At 44.0% G+C, this 24,236-nt stretch overlaps 1 long non-coding RNA gene across 1 annotated transcript in view; it reads left to right on the top strand.

Annotated features, from left to right (window-relative positions):
- The first annotated feature begins 2,070 nt into the window (after positions 1-2,070).
- LOC132240925 (uncharacterized) overlaps positions 2,071-24,236 on the top strand; it is a 220,938-nt gene continuing 198,772 nt past the window's right edge. The window contains exon 1 of the long non-coding RNA XR_009454429.1: positions 2,071-2,154. This is a non-coding gene — a long non-coding RNA (uncharacterized LOC132240925). The remainder of the gene's footprint in view (positions 2,155-24,236) is intronic.

Raw genomic sequence — 24,236 nt, 5'->3', positions numbered from 1 at the left:
CGGAGACTCCAGCAGGAGCGGAGGTTCCTCATGAGGGTGCTGGACTCCTACGGCAACGACTACTGGGCCAGCCAGTTCACCATCTTACTGGAGGACGAGGGCAGCCAGGGCACAGACGCCCCACCACAGGCAACGCTGAGAACAGTCTCCGGAGAAAAAGGGGCTGTCCCCACCCAGGAAGACACTAGCGCCTGCAGAAGCCAGCAGCCCGGACCCTGGTGAGGAGCCCAGTGGTTGGAAGAGGCGGCAAGTGCCACGGGAAGGGTGGCGGGCGGGAGTCCCACTGACTCCGGATCTGGCCCCTGTGCAGATAAAGGTGGAGGAAGACTTTGGCTTCAAAGTGGTTGAGGCTCTGGACTCAAGTTGGGTTTCTCGGGAGCCAGACAAGCTGCTGCCCTACCCCACCCTAGCCAGCTCCCCCTTTGACTGACCCCCCAATAAACGGACCCCATGCTCTCCTCGGCAAAAAAAAAAAAAAAAAAAAAAAAAAAAGCTTATGGAAGAATGCTTATAGGATCAAATAGTATAAATATAGATGTAACAGGACAATAAAAAGAGAACCTGGCTACAATGATCACCTGAACGCTGCCTCTGTGTCATTCCTTCTTCGCCAACTCCATCCACACCTTTGGGAACCTCTGGACCTGCTGGGGCTGGACCCCAAAATTCCTCTTCTTATAAGGACTTCAGTGAGATGGGCTAAGAGTCATGCTAAAACTGCCTCAATTTAATGTAATCCCCTCTTTAAAGATCTTATCTCCACATACAGATACATTCTGAGGTTCGGGGATTAGGATTTTAACATACATTTTGTTGATTACCCAAATCAGCCCTTAACAACCAGCATGTTTCAGAAAGTAGGTTCCTACAAGGTTATTTACCAAACGTTCAGAAGTATTTTTAAAAGAGCTAAGCCCCTCGCCCAACGCATGGGCCCCTCCCGGCGAAGAGCGAAGGCCTGGGTTCCGGGCACCGGAGGAAAACTGGTGCCAGCAGCCAGGGGAAGGGGCCCTGTACAAATTTTTGTACACCGGGCCGCTAGTTATTTTATAAATATACAAATGGCCCTTGATGGTAAAATGTTCCCCATCTCTGCACTAGGGAGACAGTATTTATCAAGTGTTTGCTGTGTGGGGCCCTGGGCTCAATACTAGGGATACAGGGGTCAGAAGAAACAACCTCTCCCTTCAAAGAGCTCACAAGCTAATGGAACACTTCCAATGTCACATTGCCCTAATGGGATAATATTTAAGCCAAATAAGAGTGCATGAATCCCAGAGCATTCACTAAAAGTTCAGGGACAACACAAGGTAAATAACACTATCTGTCTTACTCACCTGGCCTGTAAATGATAACTTTTCACCCCCGTTGTTGCAATATGCCCTCAAGTCCATCTGAGCATTTCTTCAACAAGTTTCAGACCCACAAGAGAAGGGCCCAGATGCACTGGAATTTCCTTTCTACTCTGAGGGGTTCTCGGACTTCAGTTCTTTACTGCAAGGTTCACAGCCATGCCCATTCCCTTAAAAAAATGAATTCTAGCCTCAACAGATAAATGACAAGGCCTAATATCCAGAGGAGACTACTACAAAAGCCAGAGACTGTTTGCTTACACTCACCCATAGTCAAATTAACTAGTCATGTTGAGTTCATTTCAGTAATGTTTCTGAAATCTCCCTAGTCTGAAATTTAAGACATCTCTCCAATGTTACTGCAAAAGCTTCCTTACTAACCTCCTGCCACACTGAAGCCAGAGCGATAGGATTCTGATATCTTAATTCTCTGCTTGACAATATTCAGTGGCTCCTCCTTTCATATAGGAAAATAATCCAGATTCCTTACCATGACCCCCTCAGTGATTAGGCATCCACTCACTATTTCAGCTTCTGGATAAGTCTTGGAAAATGTATAGTTATTTTCTGCCTGTAGGTTGGCAGCTACTTTCCCTGCCTCTAATCTTATGCTTCAGAACATGGAAGTCCTTATTTTGACTGTTTCCCTATGCACAGCTCCCCTTACTACCTGTGGTTGATGCAGTCTGTACCACCCAGAAAACCCTCCACCTCCTTTTACCTAACTGTACACAAACTTGGCATCTCCTGGGTGGCTCCTCTGACCATGGACATACACAAGTTCATCACTTTGTGAACCAAGGTGCACTCCTATGTTTCCATAATCCACTGCATTTACCTCATTGTATTACACTTCCCTACAGTGGGTGGTTCCCAACATCCAGCCCAGAGTACTCTAAAGCAATCATAGTATTTCCATCCCTTTGCTATGGTTGGCTCAGTAATAGAAAGGCCTACATTACTGTTACCCTTTACACTAGTTTTTCTTCATTTATTTTTGCTGTGACTTTCAGACCCCAAAAATTTTTTTACCTCACAACACAATGGTTACATACATATATAACTGAAACAGAAGCACAACAAAACATTTACAGATATGCACACTGATATTTCTACTCTTCTCTTCTGGAGGAAACTGGTCTGGCAAGGCTTGTCAAGCCATAAAATCTGTGAACAATTCCCGGCCCGGGGGGGGGCGGGGTGAGGTAGTTATCACTGGCCCCATGACAGATCATCAGATGTGGCCTGGGCACCCCAAACACCTGGGGGCCTTCCTGTAAGCCCACTAAAGGGGGCAGAACAATATCTGCAAGAAAAAGACACCAGAAGGTTATAAAAAGTGAAGCCCTCTGCGTGTTACTCACTCTGATTTGGAAATTATTCCCGGAGTCCACTAGTGTTAATAAACGGGGTCCCTCCCTTTCTCTAGGAAGCATGCTTGGTATTTCTTTGGTCTTCTGCAACATTTGGTTCCCTGACCAGGAAGCTAGCCACGTTTGGCTCTTGCCTCCAGTGAGTGGACTGGGTTTGGGGCCCAGGGGCATGGGACAGACCTCTGGAAGGTACACTCTGATGATTTTAGCAGAATTGAACTGGGGGAACTCCAGGCCCTTCCAGACCTCATCCGAAGACCCCACCAGCATCTGGAGAAAGTGGATGAACACCTCTGGACCTGTCAACAGAATGGGTAAGGTAGGGGCCCCAGTCAGTCAGGCCCACTCCTAGTGAGTGGAAGGGGGAGCTTGATCACCTCCCCATCAGTCATAGGACTTTGTCAGATAAGTCAGAAATCAGGACTGTGGAGGTGAGTGAATTCAGATTCAATTAAGTAATTATGGGTTCACTCTTCTGTTTCTTTGTGTGTGGGAGTAGCCAATTTGCTACCAAGAGGTGGAGCTGGATGCAGTCTTAACTCTTCCGGTAGGTTATCACCAAGACGTCGGTTGAGAATTCTGTTCTGGGGTGTGGGTGCCAGGAGTGCCCCCATGCCCATCTGGGGAGTTGGGCATTATCTACTCAGCTCCAGTCTGGGCTAGTCTACTGAGAGAGTGTGAGTAGGGATGTTTGTCTGTCTTGGCATAATTATCTGCTGATTAACTGGTCTGTGTGAAAGAGAAAGCTACTTTGATTTTCTGTTTGCTCATCTGGTGAAAATGTTTGATTTACTGAAGGCTAAACCCATGATGGTCTGCAAAAGTCTCAAGCAGCGCTGCTGAGTTAGTTTTCTCAGAGACGTTTGCTCTCTATCACGGAGGGATAGTTGATAAAAATTTCTGTCTATGTTTGTGTACTAAGGGCTTTGGTTTGCTCTGTGATTTTGCTGTGTTAGGTTGAAATTTGGAATTCTGGGGTAGATTTAAAGGTATTTGTGGCTTTTCTTGTCTCTTTTGGCTGACTGGGACTTTCAGGGGTGGGGTTCACAGCTCTGCAGGGTGGAGAGATTTTACCCGCTCTGCCCCTGCCTGTGCTGATTAAGGATCTTTTCTTTAAGGAGACCCTCCAGGCTTTTAGTAAATTTCCCTGCACCCTTGTCTGTTTCTCGCCACCAATCATCTTGGGGTTGGGACAAAGTAAACCCACTGTTCTCAATTGCATGTTGGAAAATTTTGAAAAGGGTTTTATTGAGGACTATGGTATTAAAATGAACCCCAAATTCTGAGGAAATTCTGTGAATTAGAATGGCAAGCCTTTGGGGTTGGCTGGCCCCCAGAAGGCTCTTTAGATGTAGGACTGGTCAGGGCAGTCTGGAATGTAGTCATGACAGAACCCGGACACCCAGATCAGTTCCCTTACATAGACAGGTGGTTAGGAATTGCTCGAACCTTGCCACCTTGGGTCCAGTTCTGTAAGGTTTTAGTAGTAAGAAAAAAGAAACAGGTCTCTCAGAAGGGAATCCAGCCCCTTGTTCTGGCAGGGGGAAACGGAAGAGCAAGCCTGAGACGAGACCAGTGTGCCTATTGTAAAGAAACAGGACACTGGAAGAATGCATGTCCCAAACAGCATAGTAAAAAGACTGGGCCCCCTTTTCCACCCAGTTGCTATCAACCAGAGCCACCTGAAGCAGATCTCATTGGGCTAGTAATAACTGATTCTGACTAGGACAGACCGGGCTCACTTCAGCTAGGCCCCCACAAGCCCATGGTCAGCCCAGAGGGCAGAACTTTGGGCCCTAGTAAGAGCCCTAGAACTCAGTAAGAATAAGCGTGCCAACATCTACACTGACTCATGCTATGCTTTTGCTACCCTGCATGTCCATGGGGCCATATATAAGGAAGGAGGACTCTTGACAGCTGGAGGAAAAGGAATCAAAAATCAGAATGAGATTTTAAAATTACTAGAAGCAGTCTGGGAACCTAAGGAAATAGCCGTCATCCATTGCAAAGGTCATCAGAAAGGGAAAGACTCAGTATTAGAAGGAAACCAGTGTGCTGACGCTGCAGCCAAGCTGGCCGCTAAAGAACAAGCAGCACAGTCACGAATCATGTTGGCCCCTGAATTACCTGAACCTCCGAAATACACTCCTCAGGAAGAGAAATGGGCCCAGAAAGAAGTGGGCAAGAGAACAATGGAAGGCTGGTGGGTACTCCCAGGTCATAGAGTCTATGTCCTAGAACAGTTAGCCCATAAGGTTGTCCTCTAGGAGCATGAACTCACTCAATTAGGAAAGGCTGCCCTAGAAGCTTTATTAGGCAGGTACTACCTAATTGCCTCCTCTGTGTGCAGAACAATGCCAAACAGGGTCCTATAGGACTGATAGGAGTTCAGTGCTGTGGACAAGCTCCTTTTGAGGACTTAGAGTAGATTTTACAGAAATAGGGCCTAGCAGAGGGAATAAATACCTGCTAGTCTTTGTTTTCACCTTTTCAGGTTGAGTCGAGGCATATCCCACTCACAAAGAAAAGGCGAGAAAAGTCACTAAGGCATTGCTGAAGGATATAATTCCACGGTATGGAATGCCTCTGACCATAGGGCCCGATAATGGCCCAGCCTTTGTAGCAGAAATAGTACAACAGGTAGCCAAGGCTTTAGGAATTAAATGGAATCTACATATAGCTTAAAGGCCTCAGAGTTCAGGGAAAGTGGAGTGCATGAACCGGACTCTAAATCAGGCTATGGCTAAGCTATGCCAAGAGACAACCTTACCCTGGACAGATATCTTGCCTCTTGTACTCCTGCTGGTATGCTTTGCCCCAAGGGCCAGGGTAGGTTTCTCTCCCTTTGAAATTCTATATTGAAACCCTCTCCCTAATTCAGCCAAGGGAGATTTGGGGGAAATAGGGAACCTAGAAATCCAGAAACAACTATAAGGACTTGGAAAAACTGCCTTTGAGGTCCACAGGTGGGTTATTGACTGACTACCCATCTCTCAAGGAACAGCTGTACATCCTTATAAACCTGGAGACCAGGTTTCGGTAATGGATTGGAAAAGGGATCTGCTAAAGCCTACCTGGAAGAGACCCAATACAGTAATTTTAACCACCCCCACAGCTCTTAAGGTTGCAGGACTAAACTCCTGGGTCCACCACTCCCTGGTGAAGGCAGCCCACCAGCCGAGTGACATCCAGTCTGAGTGGAAGGTGACCTCTGACCAGAAATACCCCCTGTGGATCACCCTCAAGAAGACAGCAGACCTGCTCCAAAGAATTCAGATAACACCCTGCTGAATTCTCCCTAACACTAATCTTTCTTTCTTATCTCCTCCTAAGGTAACATGCTCTAGTATTTCTGGATAATCACTGATTTTATCTAATAATTCTTATTTTGTCTTTTTAAAAAGATAAAAAGACAATCCGAGACCAGTACTAGGAGGAGAACTCATCTGCTCTTGCTGGGACACAGAAGTACCATAAAATTACTGCTCCCCACACAGCAAGGAAACAAAGGCCTTATCATAAATGATGGATTACACCTTGTCATACCATCCTTTGCTCCTTGCTTAGAAACTCGCTACCCAAATATGCTAGACCGGGTAGTCCACGAGAAAACCCAATCCAGCCAGATTTTTGTTAGCTATACTTATCAGCCTGCAGCATGTTACAACTCTACTACCAAATGCATTGGGGGGGGGGGGGGCGGGGGGATTGTATTGAACGGAAAAAAATTAATAATAATAGGACCTGTTATGGCCAATGTGCAGCTAACTAATGTTGCTATTTGTTTCAGCAGTATGCAGGGCCAACATCCAACAGATCACCTCCCAGATGATCTATGCAACTCTACCCCCAAGGATGAAAACACCACCTACCCCTGGTGCCCCCTGCAGGAGCATTCTACACGTGTGAGACCACTGCTTACCTCTGCCTGCCTGAAACCAGGAGAACTCCCTACAAACCCCTCTGAGAGGAAGAAGCAGGATGCTAAACCCATAGCCATCATCCCTTTCCAGCAGAAAGTAGCTAAGAGCGGTCGTCACCCCTGTTCACCATAACATCCCATGGTCATTGCTCCACAAGGTTAAAAGAAGCTCTGAGACCGGGGCGGGGGGGCGGGGGGGGACGGGGGGTTGAGGGGAAAGTCGTTATCACTGGCCCCAGGACAGATCATTGGATATATCCTGGGGGCCCCCAACACCCGGGGGCCTTCCTGTAAGCCCACAAAAGGGGGCAGAACAATATCTGCAAGACAAAGACCCCAGAAGGTTATAAAAAGTGAAGCCCTCTGCATGTTACTCACTCTGATTTGGAAATTATTCCCGGAGTCCACTAGTGTTAATAAACGGGGTCCCTCTCTTTCTCTAGGTAGTGTGCTTGGTATTTCTTTGGTCTTCTGCAACATCAGAAGTTATACCTCATTACATGCAGGCTGCCCCAATGGGAAATTCCAACTCAACTGTAATTAACTGACTGGCTTGTCCGGAGGAGTGCCCATAAGGCTTGGTAAGCCAGCGGCCTGAGCCCTTCTGGCTGTTTTAGACAGCCAGGAGAGAAACCAATATATGTAAGAGGGTTGAATTGCAACATGAGGGGTGAGGAGCACCTCATGGTGAGGAGCACCTCATGGTTCTCAACCCATAAGCAGTACACTGTGCAACCTACTAAATAACACCCCTAGAAAATGCTTTAGTTCTAACTCAGAAACATGGAGACCACCATAGACCTATAGTCAGCAACTAGACTCAGTGGCAAAGGGCTCCCTCCCTGCATAAGGGCCATCTCCGCTACAGCCTTATTCTGATGCATTTGTAGATATATTATATGTTTAGAAAAATCCATGAAAAGGACTTTGACTTACTCTAAATTGCAGGCTTCTAAGCAGGTCATATTTTTGAACTGGATGAAGATTGATAGAACTTCAAGAAATAACTGAATTCAGAAACTACTGGCAAATAATCAGGATAAACAAAAATAACTATGGGACGAAATGAATTGAGAATAATTATTCTTATGACTCTATTTAAAATATTATTGACTGTTTATATCTTTTGTTTCCCAAATATAAGGAAAAGTAAAAGAGCAGACATTCTGCATTGTAGGAACTAACAAATTGGTAACAGATTCATTTCACAGTGTACTCCCGGGGGACGAAGATTTCAAAGATCATGGCTTACAACCAGGAGATTTCGTGTCTTGGAAAAGACACCAAATAAAAAACTCTCCAACCTTTTTGGAGGGGACCTTACCAGGTATTACTAACTAACCCATGTGCAGCTAAACTGAAAGAAGTTAGCACATCCATTCACATTCACATTTCAAAAAGGCACCTGACTGTGAAATGGACGTCTACTCCCATCTCGGACACCCATCTCCGTCTGCAGCGGAGACCAAAGACTTTTCAAGAAAGAGAAACAGCTGAGACTTTTCGAGGACAAGAAGTCGCTAACCATAGAGGCAGACAGCTATCCCAAGACGACGTCAACAAGGCCTGTATGCTCACAAATTGATATTGCTTGAACTGTGTTTTTATATTATCTGATTGTTACTGATTAAATGTACATAAAATGATTTTCATATTATTATTATCCTCCTTATGGTTTCCTAGTGGAGACAATATCTCTTCCCTTATTAGATATGAAAAATTTAACTTTGATACCTGCTAATCTTTCCCACCTTCTACACAATGATGTTCTGATTATCAGGTGTGATAGTGAAATTAATGCTTTGTTGGCCACATATTGGTCTTCTCCTACTATCAATATAAGCTTTGGTACATTTTTTTTTCTGGCTATATCTACTATAAAGGACCCACCTTAGGCAAATACCTCAAAGAACACCTCCCTGATAATTCCACTGGTAGAATTGTATATGGATCTAATCTGGATGAATATTGTATAACTATAGAGATGGATGATGAAACGCTAAGAAAAACACCTGGATATGATGGCCAAAGGATTGCAACAGCCTGTCCTATCTGTCTTAATATATCTTGTCCTTGGCATCACCAGCCATGCTCTTGTGGCTGGATGTCTGTGAAACAAGAAAGAAATCAATGGATCCCTATTTCAGAAATTATTGGGATCACTTGGTGGGTAGATATGTCTGTAACTACCCCACCATCCTTGTGTCCTGGATGCTTGTGGGAAGCCCTATGGAATACTCAAATTCTAGCTCATTTGGGGGTCACCTCCACCCATTTAACTATGGCATGGGAAACTCAACATTTTTGGGTCCACTCAGTATATCCCAAATGCTCCTAAACCATAGCTACCCAATGGCAACCACATTCCTGCTGGATCCAACAACATTGGCCCCCTAAAAGAAACAAAAGGGAAATACTTAGAGGAGTAGGGGCTGGCCTTGGTATCCTGCGACAAGCTGAACTTGCAGCAAAAAGAACATCATTCATTAGAAAAAGATCCTTTATCTCAAACTAGAGGCCCAGTGCACAAAATTTGTGCACTCGGAGGGTGGGAGGGAGGTGCCACACCCCGGCCTGTGCCCTCTCACAGTCTGGGACTCCTCGGGGGATGACCATCTGCTGGCTTAGGCTGCTCCCCAGGGGATTGGGCCTAAGCTGGCAATCAGACATCCCTCTGGCAGTCTGGCAGCCCTCTGGGGATGTCCACTTGCCAGCGGGGAGCAGACCTAAGCTGCACATGGACATCCTTAGTGCTGCTGAAGAGGCAGGAGAGGCTCCCACCAGCACTGCTGTACTGGCAGCCATCAGCCTGGCTTGTGGCTGAGCAGAGCTCCCCCTGTGGCAGCTCACTGACCACCAGAGGGCAGCTGCTTCATTGAGCGTCTGCCCCCTGGTGGTCAGTGTGTGTCATAGTGACCAGTCATTCCCAGTCTTTCTGTTGTTAGGGTCAGTTTGCATATTACCCTTTTACTATATAGGATAGAGGCCTGGTGCATGGGTGGCGGCCAGCTGGTTTGCCCTGAAGGGTGTCACGGATCAGGGTGGGGGTCCCACTTGGGTGCCTGGCCAGCCTGGGTGAGGGGCTGATGGTTATTTTCAGGCTGCCCACACCCCCTTCAGGGTGGGGGTCCCCACTGGGGTGTCTGGCCAGCCTGGATGAGGGGCTGATGGCTGTTTTCAGGCTGCCCACACCCCCTTTAAGGTGGGGGTCCCCACTGAAGTGCCTGGTCAGCCTGGATGAGGGACTGATGGCTGTTTTCAGGCGGACCAAGCCTGCAACTGAAGCTCCCAGTCTCTCCTTTTTTTCTTTTATTCTGGGATTTATTTACCTTCTGTAATTGAAACTTTGTTGTGGCTCCAGCTCCGAGGTGGGCTGGCTTAAAGGAGGTATCTGGGGTTTGTTTGGCTTCTATAATTGAAACTCTGTTGCTTTCGGAGCTGTTGCTTTCAGAGCTCAGAGCCATGCTGCGGCAGGCGGGGACCTTGGCTTCCTCCATCACTGGAGCAAGCAAGCCTCCTGCTCGCTTCAGCTGCCTGGCTGCCAGCCGCCATCTTGGTTGGCAGTTAATTTGCATATCGCCCTGATTAGACAATGGGAAGCATAATAGAGGTATGGTTAATTACCATGTTTGTCTATTATTAGATAGGATAGGTCATATAGAAGAAATGCTGTTTCAGGAAGAAGGAACAGGGTGGGAAGTAGCATGGAAAGGCAATAAAGCCTTAGTTTCATGGATAGAACAGACTATAAAAACGCATGCTGGAACACAAGAATGGGAATGTGCCTGTACGCTAACTCAACAGGGCCTATTATCTATGTTAATGCAAATGGAATCTGAAGTGGCTATGAAACAATGGCCAACTATAATGGCTGCAGAAGTCCAGGCCAGACACTTGTGTACTCATATGGTTACTCAGGAATTTGAAACATTTTGGATGGGAAATGTGATCTACGACATTGTGTCTTAAAAGCCCAGGTACCTCAGTTAAATCCTAAGCTTAAATTCCCAGTAGTTCAACTGGCCGGCATAGGAACCATCCTCAATAATACTAGAATACTTCCAATAGGAAGTAGATGGGCCATATTTAAAAATAAACAATGGGAACCCATCTCACTGTCTGGTTGTGAAAGTCCAAAAGGTGAATGGCTAGGCCCCCAATCCATATGGAACACTGAATTCGCCCAGTCCTGGCCTATTGTATCTACCCCAATGAATAACAATATATGGTATACAGGAAAGGGGCATTTTTGCTGGGAAGGTTTAAAAATCACTTCTGTTATACTAAGTGATTTTTACTGTAATAACACCAAGTTTACATTAAATAATACTGGAATTTGGTGCAATATTGAAATTACAGGCAAAATAACTTTGCCTGAGGTTCATAAAACCTATGATAATATTGATACTGAAAAACCAATGTATTGGGAAATTGTACTTAATCCTCCCCATTAAGTCATTTTTATGGAAACTAACTGGCCAGAAGAAAAATTAGAGCTTCTGATAGATCCTCACTTCCCCCAACTGGTGGGTGGAGTAATGGTAAGCATGATGTCAAAACCTGTGCACTGGAAATACCTGAGTGCCTAACCATGTACCTTATATGTACTATACATGGAATTACCAATCAGCACCTGCCATATACTCTAAGCCCTAGTTCCTAAGTACCTGACTGCCTAACTATGTACCTTATATGGACCATACATTAAGCCACCAATCAGCGCTCGCCGAGTACCCTAAGCCCCCATTCCTTCCCATTCCTCCCCTCAAAAGGAGTGCTCACCTCTGCACGGGTTGCTGCTCTCCCCTTGCAAGACAGCCCGGCAGGTCTTTCCCCTAATAAAGCCTATAATATCTGGTTTTCGGCTCCCAACTGATCTTTCAGCTTCTAGATAATGAAATAGTAGAGAGTCTTAATTCAACTGGCCAAACATATCATAAGGTACAAATGACAGAGGATGAAGGAGGAAAACATATAATTAGCTTAATAAAAAATTATGAAAATAGACAAAGTTTTCTTTGGTTGGCTAGGATGCTTGTTCCCCTTAGACTTTCCCTTGTCCAGTATTATACTTTTTCTGTTCCTAATCGGTGTTATTGGTTTAGTGTTGTTACTTTTGTTCCTGATATGTAAATGTGATATTAGATGTAGAAAAGCAAAACTTAAGAAAAACAGTGAAAAGACTCAGGTCATGGTGGCTCAAAAATTAGAAATGATCCAGAATACTTTTTAACAAGGACATATAGGATCTGACTGCCTCTTGCTGGAGACCAAGATCAACAGTAATTGATATAAATGTGAGGAGTCTGGCAGAAGGCTGACCAGGACTCCTTTTGATATTCACAGGGTGAATATCTACATTTTATTACCTGCTGCTGACTCAATGGCCTAAAGCAAACTCCCCTAAGACCTGACAATCTTACTGTTTACTAAACATTACCATTGATATGTCTGTTTGCATTCCTAAAGGCAATTGTGTATTCTAGCTAATAAAAACAGCTGGGAATGGAGCAACAGAGTGAACTTGACTTCTATAGTTGAGTTGTCCTCTGGTTTCCCCAGTATTCAAAATAATATTTCGTCTTGTGTATCATTTGTGCGTCAGCCCTTCCTCCAAGTCTTTGAACCCGTGAAAGCCACGCTTGCCGTGGACTCTCGCAGCCTCCCATTTAACTGTCTTTAATATCCTGTCTAATCATAGACAAACATGGTAATTGACCGTACCTTTGCTGCGCCTCCCATTGCCCAATCAGCGCAATATGCAAATTAACTGCCAACAAAGATGGCGGCTAATTTGCATACTGCAGGCAGGGTGGGCCAGTGTGAGCCGCCTAAGCCCCGCCCCCAGCCGGGACCCCCATGTGTGGCCCTGGGCTGTGGGGCTTGGTGGCGTGATCGGCCGAGAAAGCCCTATTCTTGCAGGAATCCTCCTGCAACGGGCTTCTAATATATATATATAATTTGACCTTAAATGCCATCTAATGTTATGGTCTTGCGCCATCCCCAGTGGTCCACCTGTTCAGCAAGACATGCTGACCCTGAGACATCCTAGGAATGAGCCTTCCTAGCACTGTGAGACTCCATCCAAACAAAAGGTTGGTCATCAATGCATCCTCTGGATTGATTTATGACCAAAAGGGGAATGTGTGGATGAAAGGGGCCACATGCTAACCTGACAAGCTGAGGGGAGGCCTGCGTGGCAGTCTTGCAAACTCAGAGACCTAAAATAACCACAAAACATGGTCTGAAGATTAAATTTTTAACAACAAACAGGTTATGGTGGATAGATATGTCCTAGGCCAGTATTTTCCCTGACAATGGTCAACTTGGATTTTTACTGAGCCCATTTGTCTTTTTGCCTCTAAGATAACATATCTTGAGATGTCTACGTAACTTATAACTTCCTCTTTCCCCCCCCCCCCCCCACTGCTCAGGGCACAACTAATGGGACCAGGACATTCCCTCCTTGTTATTGTTATCAAGTTAATTGTCAATTGTTAATTATGTTAAACTATCCTGTATCCATCTACATAAAAGAAGCACATGTCCATCATTTCACATTTTACCCTATCCCAGAGGTTTCCTGCTTTGCTTTATCCCACCTCCTTAATCTATCACCAAGGAATTTCATGTAATCCACATACATCGCTTTCCTTTGATTGCAATGTATAAATACAGATGTAACCCACCATTCTCCTGAGCATTATCTCAGTTCGTTGAGGTTCTGCTTCCTGGCATATGTCTACAAATTGGCTCAAATAAACTCATAAAATTCTTTACAGGTTTGAATGCTTTTTATGTTAACACTACCCTCCCTTATTCATCTATCATCTCACAGCACCTAGAGCATTTCTCACCATTCTGAAAAACCTCAATCAATATGTCTGAGATAAAGGCTGGGATCTTAAACATATTTTTGCTAAGCCTGTGATCCATAGCACTTATATAATAAAGTTCTCTCAAAGGCACAATACCATGATGGGTTCAAGAGAGGAGAGAGGGTCAACAAAGAGAGGGATAAAAATGTGGGAGAGGCCTTCTGGACTGGGTAATGAGTATATGAGCATCTGGTTTATAGAGAATTAGTCTAGAGAAAGATGAGGGCAGAAGTGAGACTAAATAATGAGAAGTGAATGGGAAGCACTAATACATTTCATCAACAAACATTAAGCCAGAAATACCAAACCAATTCACATTTCCACCAACAGTACACTAGGGTTCCCTTTTCTCCAAGTCCTCCCCAACACCTACCCATCTTCTTGCTGACAGCCACTCTGACTGGTGTGAGGTGATATCACATTGTGATTTGATGTGAATTTCACTGATGATTGGCGATGTTAAGTATCATTTCATATGTCTATAGGCCATGTGGATATTTTCTTTGGGAAATTTTGCTTAGTTTCACTGCCCATTTTTAACCATTGTTTGAATTGTTTGTGATTGAGTTGTATAAGGATTTTTTTATTTGTTTGTTTGTTTTGCATGTTGGATATTAAACACTTATCCAATATATGGTTTGCAAATATATTTTCCATTCTGTAGGTTACCTTTTTTATCTTTTTCTGTGAAAAAGCTTTTTATTTTTTATTAAATGTATTGTGATAATAACATTATATAAATTTCAGGTGTAAGAGTTTATATTACAACATCTGTATACTCTACTGTGTGCATACCACCTGAAGTCTCGTCTCCTTCTATCACCTTTTCTTTGAACCATTTTATCTTCTTCACCCTTTCCCCACCCAATGCCCTCCTGGTAACCAGCATTCTATTGTCTCTAGAAATTTGTAGGTTTTTGTTGTTTGTTTTATCTGTTAATTTCTTTTTCTTAATGTTGCTTTCTTTTTTTTAATTAAATCTTTATTGTTCAGATTATTACAGTTGTTCCTCTTTTTTCCCCCCATAGCTCCCCTCCACCCGATTCCCACCCCACCCTCTGCCCTTGCCCTGCCCACCCCCACTATCCTTATCCATAGATGTACAATTTTTGTCCAGTCTCTTTTCCCACCGCACACACCCTTCCCCCCCTCCACCCTGAGAATAGTCAGTCCACTCCCTTTCTATGCTCCTGGTTCTATTATATTCACCAGTTTATTCTGTTCATTAGATTATTTATTCACTTGATTTTTAGATTCACTTGTTGATAGATGTGTATTTGTTGTTCATAATTTGTATCTTTACCTTTTTCTTCTTCCTCTTCTTAAAGGATACCTTTCAGCATTTCATATAATACTGGTTTGGTGGTGATGAACTCCTTTAGCTTTTTCTTCTCTGTGAAGCTCTTTAACTGACCTTCACTTCTGAATGATAGCTTTGCTGGATAAAGTAATCTTGGTTGTAGGTCTTGGTATTCATCACTTTGAATATTTCTTGCCACTCCCTTCTGGCCTGAAAAGTTTCTGTTGAGAAATCAGCTGACAGTCGTATGGGTACTCCCTTGTAGGTAACTGACTGTTTTTCTCTTGCTGCTTTTAAGATTCTCTCTTTGTCTTTTGCTCTTGGCTCAGTGGATAGAGCGTCAGCCTGCGGACTGAGAGGTCCCGGGTTCGATTCCGGTCAAGGTCATGTACCTGGGTTGCGGGCACATCCCTGGTGGGGGATGTGCAAGAGGCAGCTGGTCGATGTTTCTCTCTCACCGATGTTTCTAACTCTATCTATCTCCCTTCCTCTCTGTGAAAAAATCAATAAAATATATTTTAAAAAAAAAAAGAAGTGAGCCTAAGTAGCTTCACAGACACCTTGACAGAGCACCTGTAGCCCAGTATGGGAAGCACAGCATTCAAGCTTTGCTGCTGTTCACTTCAATGCAAAAAAAATAAAATAAAATAAAATAAATACAAAATCTGTTTCTAAGGATGTCATAGAAAACGTAATATCATTTTCCTGAAAAAATTTCTAATTGCTTTTTAAAAATACTATCTCAAATACTTTCCTGTAGTTATCTTTTTATGCCACAGGATAAAAGAAATGTAAAATAGTTCAATTTAGTTTGTCCTGAATTTGAGATGCTGGAGTTTGCAAAAGAGTTATGGAAAGAAAAGATTTGGGAGCTGTCAACAATTAAAGCTAAGGAAATGAGTGGGGAGACTCAGCATATATGAGCAAGGAAAGGAAGCCCTGGTCAGACATTAGGGAACACATAGGATATAGAATCGATGAAAGAGACTGAGAAATTGCTTTCTAAAAGGAAAGAGAACCTGCAAAATTCATCACAGTACTTAGTGCAGTGTCTTCCTTGTGCATAGAAGGCACTCAAAAATAATCACATACATTCAACATTAAGTATATTCCTTCTCCATTCAAAGCACTGTGCTAGTATAGAGAATACAGGGATGACTTTTCAAGGGTCATAAAGGCCAATCAGAGGGATAGGTCATAAACAAATGAACACAGCACAGTATTCAGGGAGTATGAAAGTGGTGCACATAGGGTTTACTAGAGTACCAAGAAAGAAGAAGTACCAAGAAAGGAAGAAACGGTGAATCTTGAAGAAAGGAGGTATTCATCAAGCATGGGGGAGAGAAGTCCGTTATGAGGGCTTTCCAGGCACCAAGAGCTGCAGGTATAAATGCACTGAATTATGAAGCAGTATGTAGTGGTTCAAGAATTCAAAGTAAGTTATTTGGTGCAGCTGGGATTTAGTATTTGAGGAAGAAGTAGAGGAAATGAAAGCGGGAAAGCCAAGCAAAATCACATTACAAAGGGCCCTGTAAGACATGATAAAGTGCTTGGATTTTACCCTGAAGACCAGGGGAAGGACTTTTAAATGGAGAGAAAAGGCATCAGATTTACATTTCAGGAAGATCATTCTTGCATCAGACTGGAAGATGGATTAGACAGAGAGACTAGAAACAAAGAAACCAAATAGGAGCCTGGATTAGGAATTCAAGGGGAGTTGCCTGAAGACTAGACTAGGCCAGAGGCAGGGGAGGTAGAAGCTGACAGATCAGACAGCACTGCAAAAGACAAATTAGATCAGACATTGTGTGGGGTTACATGAGGTAGAGGAAGAAGTTGAGTTCTATTACCTGCTTATTTATTTCTCAGGAAGAGAACCCAAAGTTATGTTGCTTATTCCAGTATTTACAAATTCATAGTCTGCTCCCCTGCCCAACCCCAACTGTAAATTCCTAAAAGACAGGTATCTACCCTCCCTTATTCATCTATCATCTCACATGTCCCCTTTGCTGAGAGAGGGGAGAATGGCTTGCTGGGAGCCGCTATGTATCTGGGTGGTCCCACTGTCCCAAATACGTCGTTCTTTTTTTTTTTTTAATTAAATCTTTATTGGTCAGATTATTACATTTGTTCCTCTTTTTTCCCCCATAACTCCCCTCCTCCCAGTTCCCGCCCTCACTCCGCACCCACTGTCCTCATCCATAGATGCACGATTTTTGTCCATTCTCTTCCCGCATCTCCCACACCCCTTTCCCCTGCAAGAATAGTCAGTCCATTCCCTTTCTATGTCCCTGATTCTATTATGATCACCAGATTATTTATTCACTTGATTCTTAGATTCGCTTGTTGATAGATGCATGTTTGTTGTTCATAATTTGTATCTTTACCTTTTTCTTCTTCTTCCTCTTCTTAAAGGATACCTTTCAGCATTTCATATAATACTGGTTTGGTGGTGATGAACTCCTTTAGCTTTTCTGTATCTGTGAAGCTCTTTATCTGACCTTCAGTTCTGAATGATAGCTTTGCTGGATAAAGTAATCTTGGTTGTAGGTTCTTGGTATTCATCACTTTGAATATTTCTTGCCACTCCCTTCTGGCCTGCAAAGTTTCTGTTGAGAAATCAGCTGACAGTCGTATGGGTATTCCCTTGTAGGTAACTGAGTTTCTTTCTCTTGCTGCTCTTAAGATTCTCTCTTTGTCTTTTGCTCTTGGCATTTTAATTATGATGTGTCTTGGTGTGGTCCTCTTTGGATTCCTTTTGTTTGGGGTTCTCTGCGCTTCCTGGACCTGTAAGTCTATTTCTTTCACCAGGTGGGGGAAGTTTTCTGTTATTATTTCTTCAAATAGGTTTTCAATATCTTGCTCTCTCTCATCTTCTGGCACCCCTATAATTCTGATGTTGGTACGCGTGAAGCTGTCCCAGAGGCTCCTTACACTATCTTCGTATTTTCGGATTCTTTTTTCATTTTGCTTTTCCAGTTGGGTGTTTTTTGCTTCTTCGCATTTCGAATCTTTGACTTGATTCTTGCGCTCCTCTGGTCTGCTGTTGAGGGTCTGTATAATATTCTTTATTTGAGTCAGTGTATGCTTAATTTCTAGTTGGTTCTTTATCACAACATCGAGGGTCTCATTAGATTTCTTGTAGATCTCATTAAGTTTATCGGCAGTTTCTAGAAACTTATTGAAAGACCTTAAAAGTGTGGTTTTGAGCTCTGTATCCTCCATTTCTGTCATGTTTCTTTGTCTCCACATTTTTTATGCTTTCTTGGTGCACCCCCTAGTGGTCTTTGTGCGCAGTCTTGTTGTAATTAAGCCTTGATTGTTGTCGGGGGTGATTTGACCTCCAGGCTAACTGGCTATGAGAGTCAGCTGTGTCTGCAGTGGGAGAGCTTCTGTGCTGGATCTCTAGGGCGGTGCTAATCTAGCGTTTGCCTGAGGCTATCAGGCAAATGGCTCTGCCAAGGGCTCGGACGGGGCGGGTCCCAGGGGATCTACAGGGCGGGTGGAGGGAGCAGTTATGGCTGCTCTTAGTTCCGTCCCTAGGGGCTCTGCCTCACAGAGTCCCAGCAACAGCTGCAAACCTCGGAGAGAAAGCTGCCTTCGAGTTTCGACCAAAGCCAGACAGTCCCGCTTCTCCCGGTTGAGTCTGGGTCCCTAGAGACTCGCTCGGCTCTGGAGCTCAGAGTCTGAAGCTCCCTCCTGATTGAAAACACCAACCGCGCGCTCCGCCGCCAGCCCGCTCTGTGTGCACTCCGCACCTTAGTATTTGACTTCAGCACTGCGCCTCCTCTGAATCTGGGTATGATATTCTCTTTCCTCCTAGTTGTAGAATTTCCACTCAGCCAGCCTTCCTGTGGTTCTGGATGATGTCCGTTCCGTCTTTTAGGTGTAATTTGAATTGGTTGTGAGAGGCAGCAATCTCCGGCGTTAACCTATGCCGCCATCTTGGTTTCTCCCAAATACGTCGTTCTTGATTTTGTTGATAAAATGTAATTTTTTTGCCCTAAAACACTTAACACCATTTTGGAGAACAAAACATATAAAACTATCTTAGATTGTGAGCTAATCATTTATACTGTATAACCATGAAAATAAAATGAAGGAATAAATAAATAAATAAATAAATACTGCAAATGGAGATGGCGATGTAACCACAAATGACCTACATTGAGTCCGACGTAACCCAAGGACTGCCTGTTATATGGCTTGCAAATATATTTTCCATTCTGTAGGTTACCTTTTTAAAATCTTTTTCTGTGAAGAAGCTTTTTAGTTTTTATTTAATATATTGGAGTGATAACATTATATAAATTTCAAATGTAAAACTTTACAACATTTGTATACTTTACTGTGTGCATACCACCTGAAGTCTAGTCTCCTTTTGTCACCTTGTCTTTGAACCCCTTTATCTTCATCCTTTTCCCCACCTGCTTCCCCCCTGGTAATCACCATTCTATTATCTCTAGAAATTTGTAGGTTTTTGTTGTTTGTTAATTTCTTGCTTTTTGTTTTATATCTTACACTAGTAGCCCAGTGCACAAAATTCATGCGGGGGGGAGGGGCGGGACAGGGGGCTCAGCCCAGCCTGCACCCTCTCCAATTGGGGACCCTTTAGGGTATGTCCAACTGCCGGGTTAGGCTGGATCCAACAGGGATCTGGCCTAGCCCAACAGTCAGACATCCCTCTTGCAATCAGGACTGCTGGCTCCTAACTGTTCACCTGCCTGACTGCCTAATCTCCCCTAACCCCTCTGCCTGCTTGCCTGATCTCCCCTAACCTTTCTGCCTGCCTGCTTGATCACCCCTAACTGCCTCTGCCTTCCTGTCTGATCACCCTTAACTGCCCTTCCCTGCAGGCCTGATTTCACCCCTAACTGCTCTCCCCTGCCAACCTGATCACCTCTAATTGCCTTTGCCTGCCTGATCACCCCTAAATGCCATCCCCTGCCGGCCTGATCTTATCTTCAACTGGCCTCCCCTGCAGGCCTGGTCACCCCCAAATGCCCTCCCCTGAAAATCTGATCACCCCTAACTACTTCTGCCTGCCTAATTGCCCCTAACTGCCTTCCTTTGACGGCCTGATCTCATCCCCAATGACCCTCCCCTACAGGCCAAACTGCACCCCCAATTTCCCTTCCCTGTTGGCCTGATCGCCCCTAACTGCCTCTGCCTTGGCACCCACCACCAAGGCTTTGTCTGAAAGGAAGTCGAACATGCAGAAGATGGCTGGTTGACCCGGTCTCATTAGCATATTACCCTTTTATTAGTATGAATAGATTATATAGGATAGGATTGCTTATATGGGGGGGAGCCTTTTTCAGCAGGAGGACATGCTCTTGGTAGACAAAAACACGTAATCCCTATATCTGGACTGATAGCCAGCCATATACACTATACTGCCAAACCAGTCATTAAAAATTAAACCACTTTATCACACCTTAAACCAAACAGCTGTTATCCTTAAAAACCCTCATCAGCCCATACCTTAGGTTCTGCCTTCCCAGTTCACCCAGATTAGGTTCTGATTGGTTGGTTTCTATGCAGTCAGTGTCAAAAGCTCCACCACCAAGTCAGCTATTTGCTCCTTGCAGTTCACCAAGATTTGGTTCTTATTGTTTGGTTTCTATGCCAGTCAGTGTCCAAAGCTCCGACTCTCATGAGGCCTTCTTGTGAGGTAATGAGGGTTAATTTGCATATATAGGATGAGTGAAATCATGTAGTTCTTGTTCTTTCCCATCTGACTTATTTCACATAGCATCAGACCTCTGAAAATCCACCCATGTTCTCACAAATGACAATATTTCATCTTTTATGTTTGAGTAATGTTCCATTGTATATATGTAGCACTTTGTCTTTATCTAATCATCCATGAAAGGATACTTGGGTTGTTTTCATGTTTTGGCTATTATAAAAAATGCTGCAGTGAACATAGGGGTGCATTTACCCTTGCAAATAAATGTTTTCAAATTTTGGGGTAGATATCCAGAAGAGGGGATGCTGGATCATATAGTAACTTTATTCTTACATATTTTGAGGAGCCTTCAGACTGTTTTCCATAATGGCTGTACCAGTTTACATTCCCAGCAGAAGTGAATGGGGGTTCATTTTTCTCCATAACTTCTTGAACCCTTGTTATTGCTTGTCTTGTTAATAATATCCATCCTAACAGGTGTGAGTTGGTATCTCATAGTAGTTGTGACTTGCATTTTGCTAACTGCTAGTGAGGTTGAGCATCTTTTCATGTGTCTGTTGACAATTTGTATGCTTTCTTGGAAGAAATGTGTTTTCTCCCCATTTTTTAATTGGATTGCTTTTTGTTAAGTCTTGATTTGTATATGTTCTTTATATAGTTTGTATGTTAACCCTTGTTAGAGCTATGATTTGCAAATACCTTGTCCCATTAGGTTGGTTGCCTTTTTCTTTGATACAGTTTCCTTCCCTTGTAATATACTTATCTGCCATTGTTTTTAGGGTAATTCTGGCCTAATTAAATGACTTTGAAGGTAATCTCTCCTCCTCATTTAAAAAAAAAAACATTTTAATTGATTTTTTAGAGAGGAAGGAAGAGGGAGAGAAATAGAAACATCAATGATGAGAGAATCCTTGATTGGCTGTGTCCTGCACTCCCTCTACTGGGGATTAAGCACACAACCTGGGCATGTGCCCTTGAGTGGAATCAAACCTGAGACCCTTCAGCCTGCAGGCCGATGCTCTATCTTCTGAGCCAAACTGGCCAGGGCCCTCCTCCTTACATTTTTGAGAAGAGTTTATAAAGAATTGTTATTAATTCTTTAAATGTTTGGCAGAATTTGCATTTGAAGGCATCTGTTCCCATGGTTTGTTGTGTTTAGGAATATTGCTTATCAACTTAATCTCCTTATTATAAGTCTGTTCAAATTTTATATTTCTTTGTTATCATCCTTGGGAGGTTATATGTTTTTAAAAATATATAAATTTCTTCTATGTTACCCAATGTTTATAGTAGTATCTCATGATTCTTCGCATTTTTAAAAAATAAAACAACACTGATATATTTGCTATCTCTTGACAATGCAACCTGATCACATAAGAGTACAATTAATAAAACCTTGAATTATAATTTCCCCACTTATTCTTTTTTTGATTCTTTGTATTTCTGTGGTAGTTGTCTAAATGTCTCCTCTTTTAATTCTGCTTTTATTTACTTTAATCTTTATTTTCCTCAGTGATTCTAGCTAAAGATTTATCAAGTTTGTTTTTTCAAAAAGCCAGCTATTTATTTAATTTTTTTCTATTTCAATTATTTCTTCTCTGATCTTTGTTTTGCTTCCTTCTGCTAATTTTGGACTTAGTTTCTTCTTCTTTTTCCAGTTTTTGGAGGGAGGGATTAAGTCAGGAGCTTGTTTAAGATTTTTCTATTTTCCTAATATATGTACTTATCACTATTTTAAAGCATCCCGAGGTTTTGGTTATGTTGAGTTTTTATTTTAATTTGTTTCAAAATATTTTTTTTATCTTCCTTTGATTTCTCTTTACTTGGTTGTTCAGGAGTATTTTGTTTAGATTTGTGTTCTATCCTATGATCTATCCTGGAGAATATTTTAAGTGCACTGATTAGGAATATGCATGCAGCTGCATGAAATGTTCTATAACTGTCTATTTGGTCCATTTGATTAAATATATGTGTCAAATCCAATGTTTCTGCTGATTTTCTATCAGGATGACTTATCCGTTACTTACAATGGGGTATTAAAGTCCCACTATTACTATATTGCTGTCTACTCCTTACTTTGATTCTGTTAGTATTTGCTTAATATATTTAGGTGCTCTGCTGTTGTGTGCATATATATTACTAGAGGCCCGGTGCACAAAAATTTGTGCACTCGAGGGGGAAGGGGGGTCCCTCAGCCCGGCCTGTGCCCTCTCGCAGTCTGGGACCCCTCGGGAGATAACGACCTGCTGGCTTAGGCCTGCTCCTGGGTGGCAGAGGGCAGGCCCAATCCCTAGGTCCAGCCCCTGGTCGGGCTCAGAGCAGGGCTGATTGGGGAGTTGGGGCGTCGCCTCCTGTCATGCACAGAGCAGGGCGGATAGGGAGGTTGTGATGCCACCCTCAGTCATGCTCAGAGTAGGGCCTATTGGGGGGTTGGGGCACTACCCCCTGTCACACTCAAGGCAGGGTCGATGGGGAGGTTGCGGCGCCACACCTGTCACGCACAGAGCAGGGCCAATCAGGGGGTTGGGGCACTGCCCCCTGTCACTCATAGAGCAGGGCCTATCAGGGGGTTGAGGAGCTCCCCCCTGTCACTCACAGAGCAGGGCCCATAGTGGAGTTGGGGCACCGCCCCCTGTCACACACAGAGCAGGGCAGATCAGGGGGTTGGGGCGCCACCACTGTCACACACAGAGCCGCAGGGAGATCAGAGGGTTGGGGAGCTCCCCCCTATCAGGCACAGAGAGGGGCTGATCAGGGGGTTGGGGCACCTTACCCTGTCATGAACAGAGCAGAGCAGATAGGGAGGTTGTGGCCCTGCCCCTTGTCACACACAGAGCCGCAGGGCGATCAGGGGGTTTGGGCACTGCCCCTCCCTGGTGCACCAGTAGGGGCTGGCTGGTTTGCCCTGAAGGGTGTCCTGAATCAGGGTGGTGGTCCCCACTGGGGAGCCTGGCCAGCCTGGATGAGGGGCTGATGGCTGTTTTCAGCTAGTCACACACCCTTCAGGGTGGGAGTCCCCACTGGGGTGCCTGGCCAGTCTGGGTGAGGGGCTGAGGGCTGTTTTCAGGCTGGCGGGTGACTGAAGCTCCCAACCACTCCCTTTTTTCTTCTTCTTTTTTTTATTCTGGGCCAGCTTTAGCTCTGAGGCTTGGCTCCAGCTCTTAGGCCTCCGCTGCTGAAAGCAGGTATCTGGTTTGTTTGGGTTCTATAATCGAAACACTGTTTCAACTCCAGCTCTGAGATCCCGGCTGGCTGAAAGCAGGTTTCTGGGGTTTTGTTTAGCCTCTATATTTGTAACAATGTTTCAAACTGCAAGCTCAGAGGCCGGCAGCGGCAGGCGGGGAACGTTGGAGTGCTCCGTCACTGAAGCAAGCAAGCCTCATGTTAGCTTCAAGCTGCCTGGCTGCTGGCTGCCATCTTGGCTGGCAGTTAATTTGCATATTGCCCTGATTAGCCAATGGGAAGGGTAGCAGACGTAAGGCTAATTACCATGTTTCTCTTTTATTAGATAGGATGGCTGCGATATCTTCTTGATAAATTGACCCCTTTAGCATTTTATATTCACCTTATTTGTTTCTTATAACTCTTTTTGGATTATAGTCTATTTTACTCTGAAATAAGCATAGCCAACCCTACTTTATTTTGGTGTCTACTTTCCTGGGATATTTTCCTATTCCTCTGTGTTGAGCCTATTTGTCTCCTTAAGGATGAAATAACTA

This window comes from Myotis daubentonii, chromosome 9, assembly GCF_963259705.1.
Source record: "Myotis daubentonii chromosome 9, mMyoDau2.1, whole genome shotgun sequence".
NCBI classification, from domain to species: domain Eukaryota; kingdom Metazoa; phylum Chordata; class Mammalia; order Chiroptera; family Vespertilionidae; genus Myotis; species Myotis daubentonii.
Note: the sequence above shows the minus strand (reverse complement) of the source record. Positions and strands in the feature narration are given on the sequence as shown.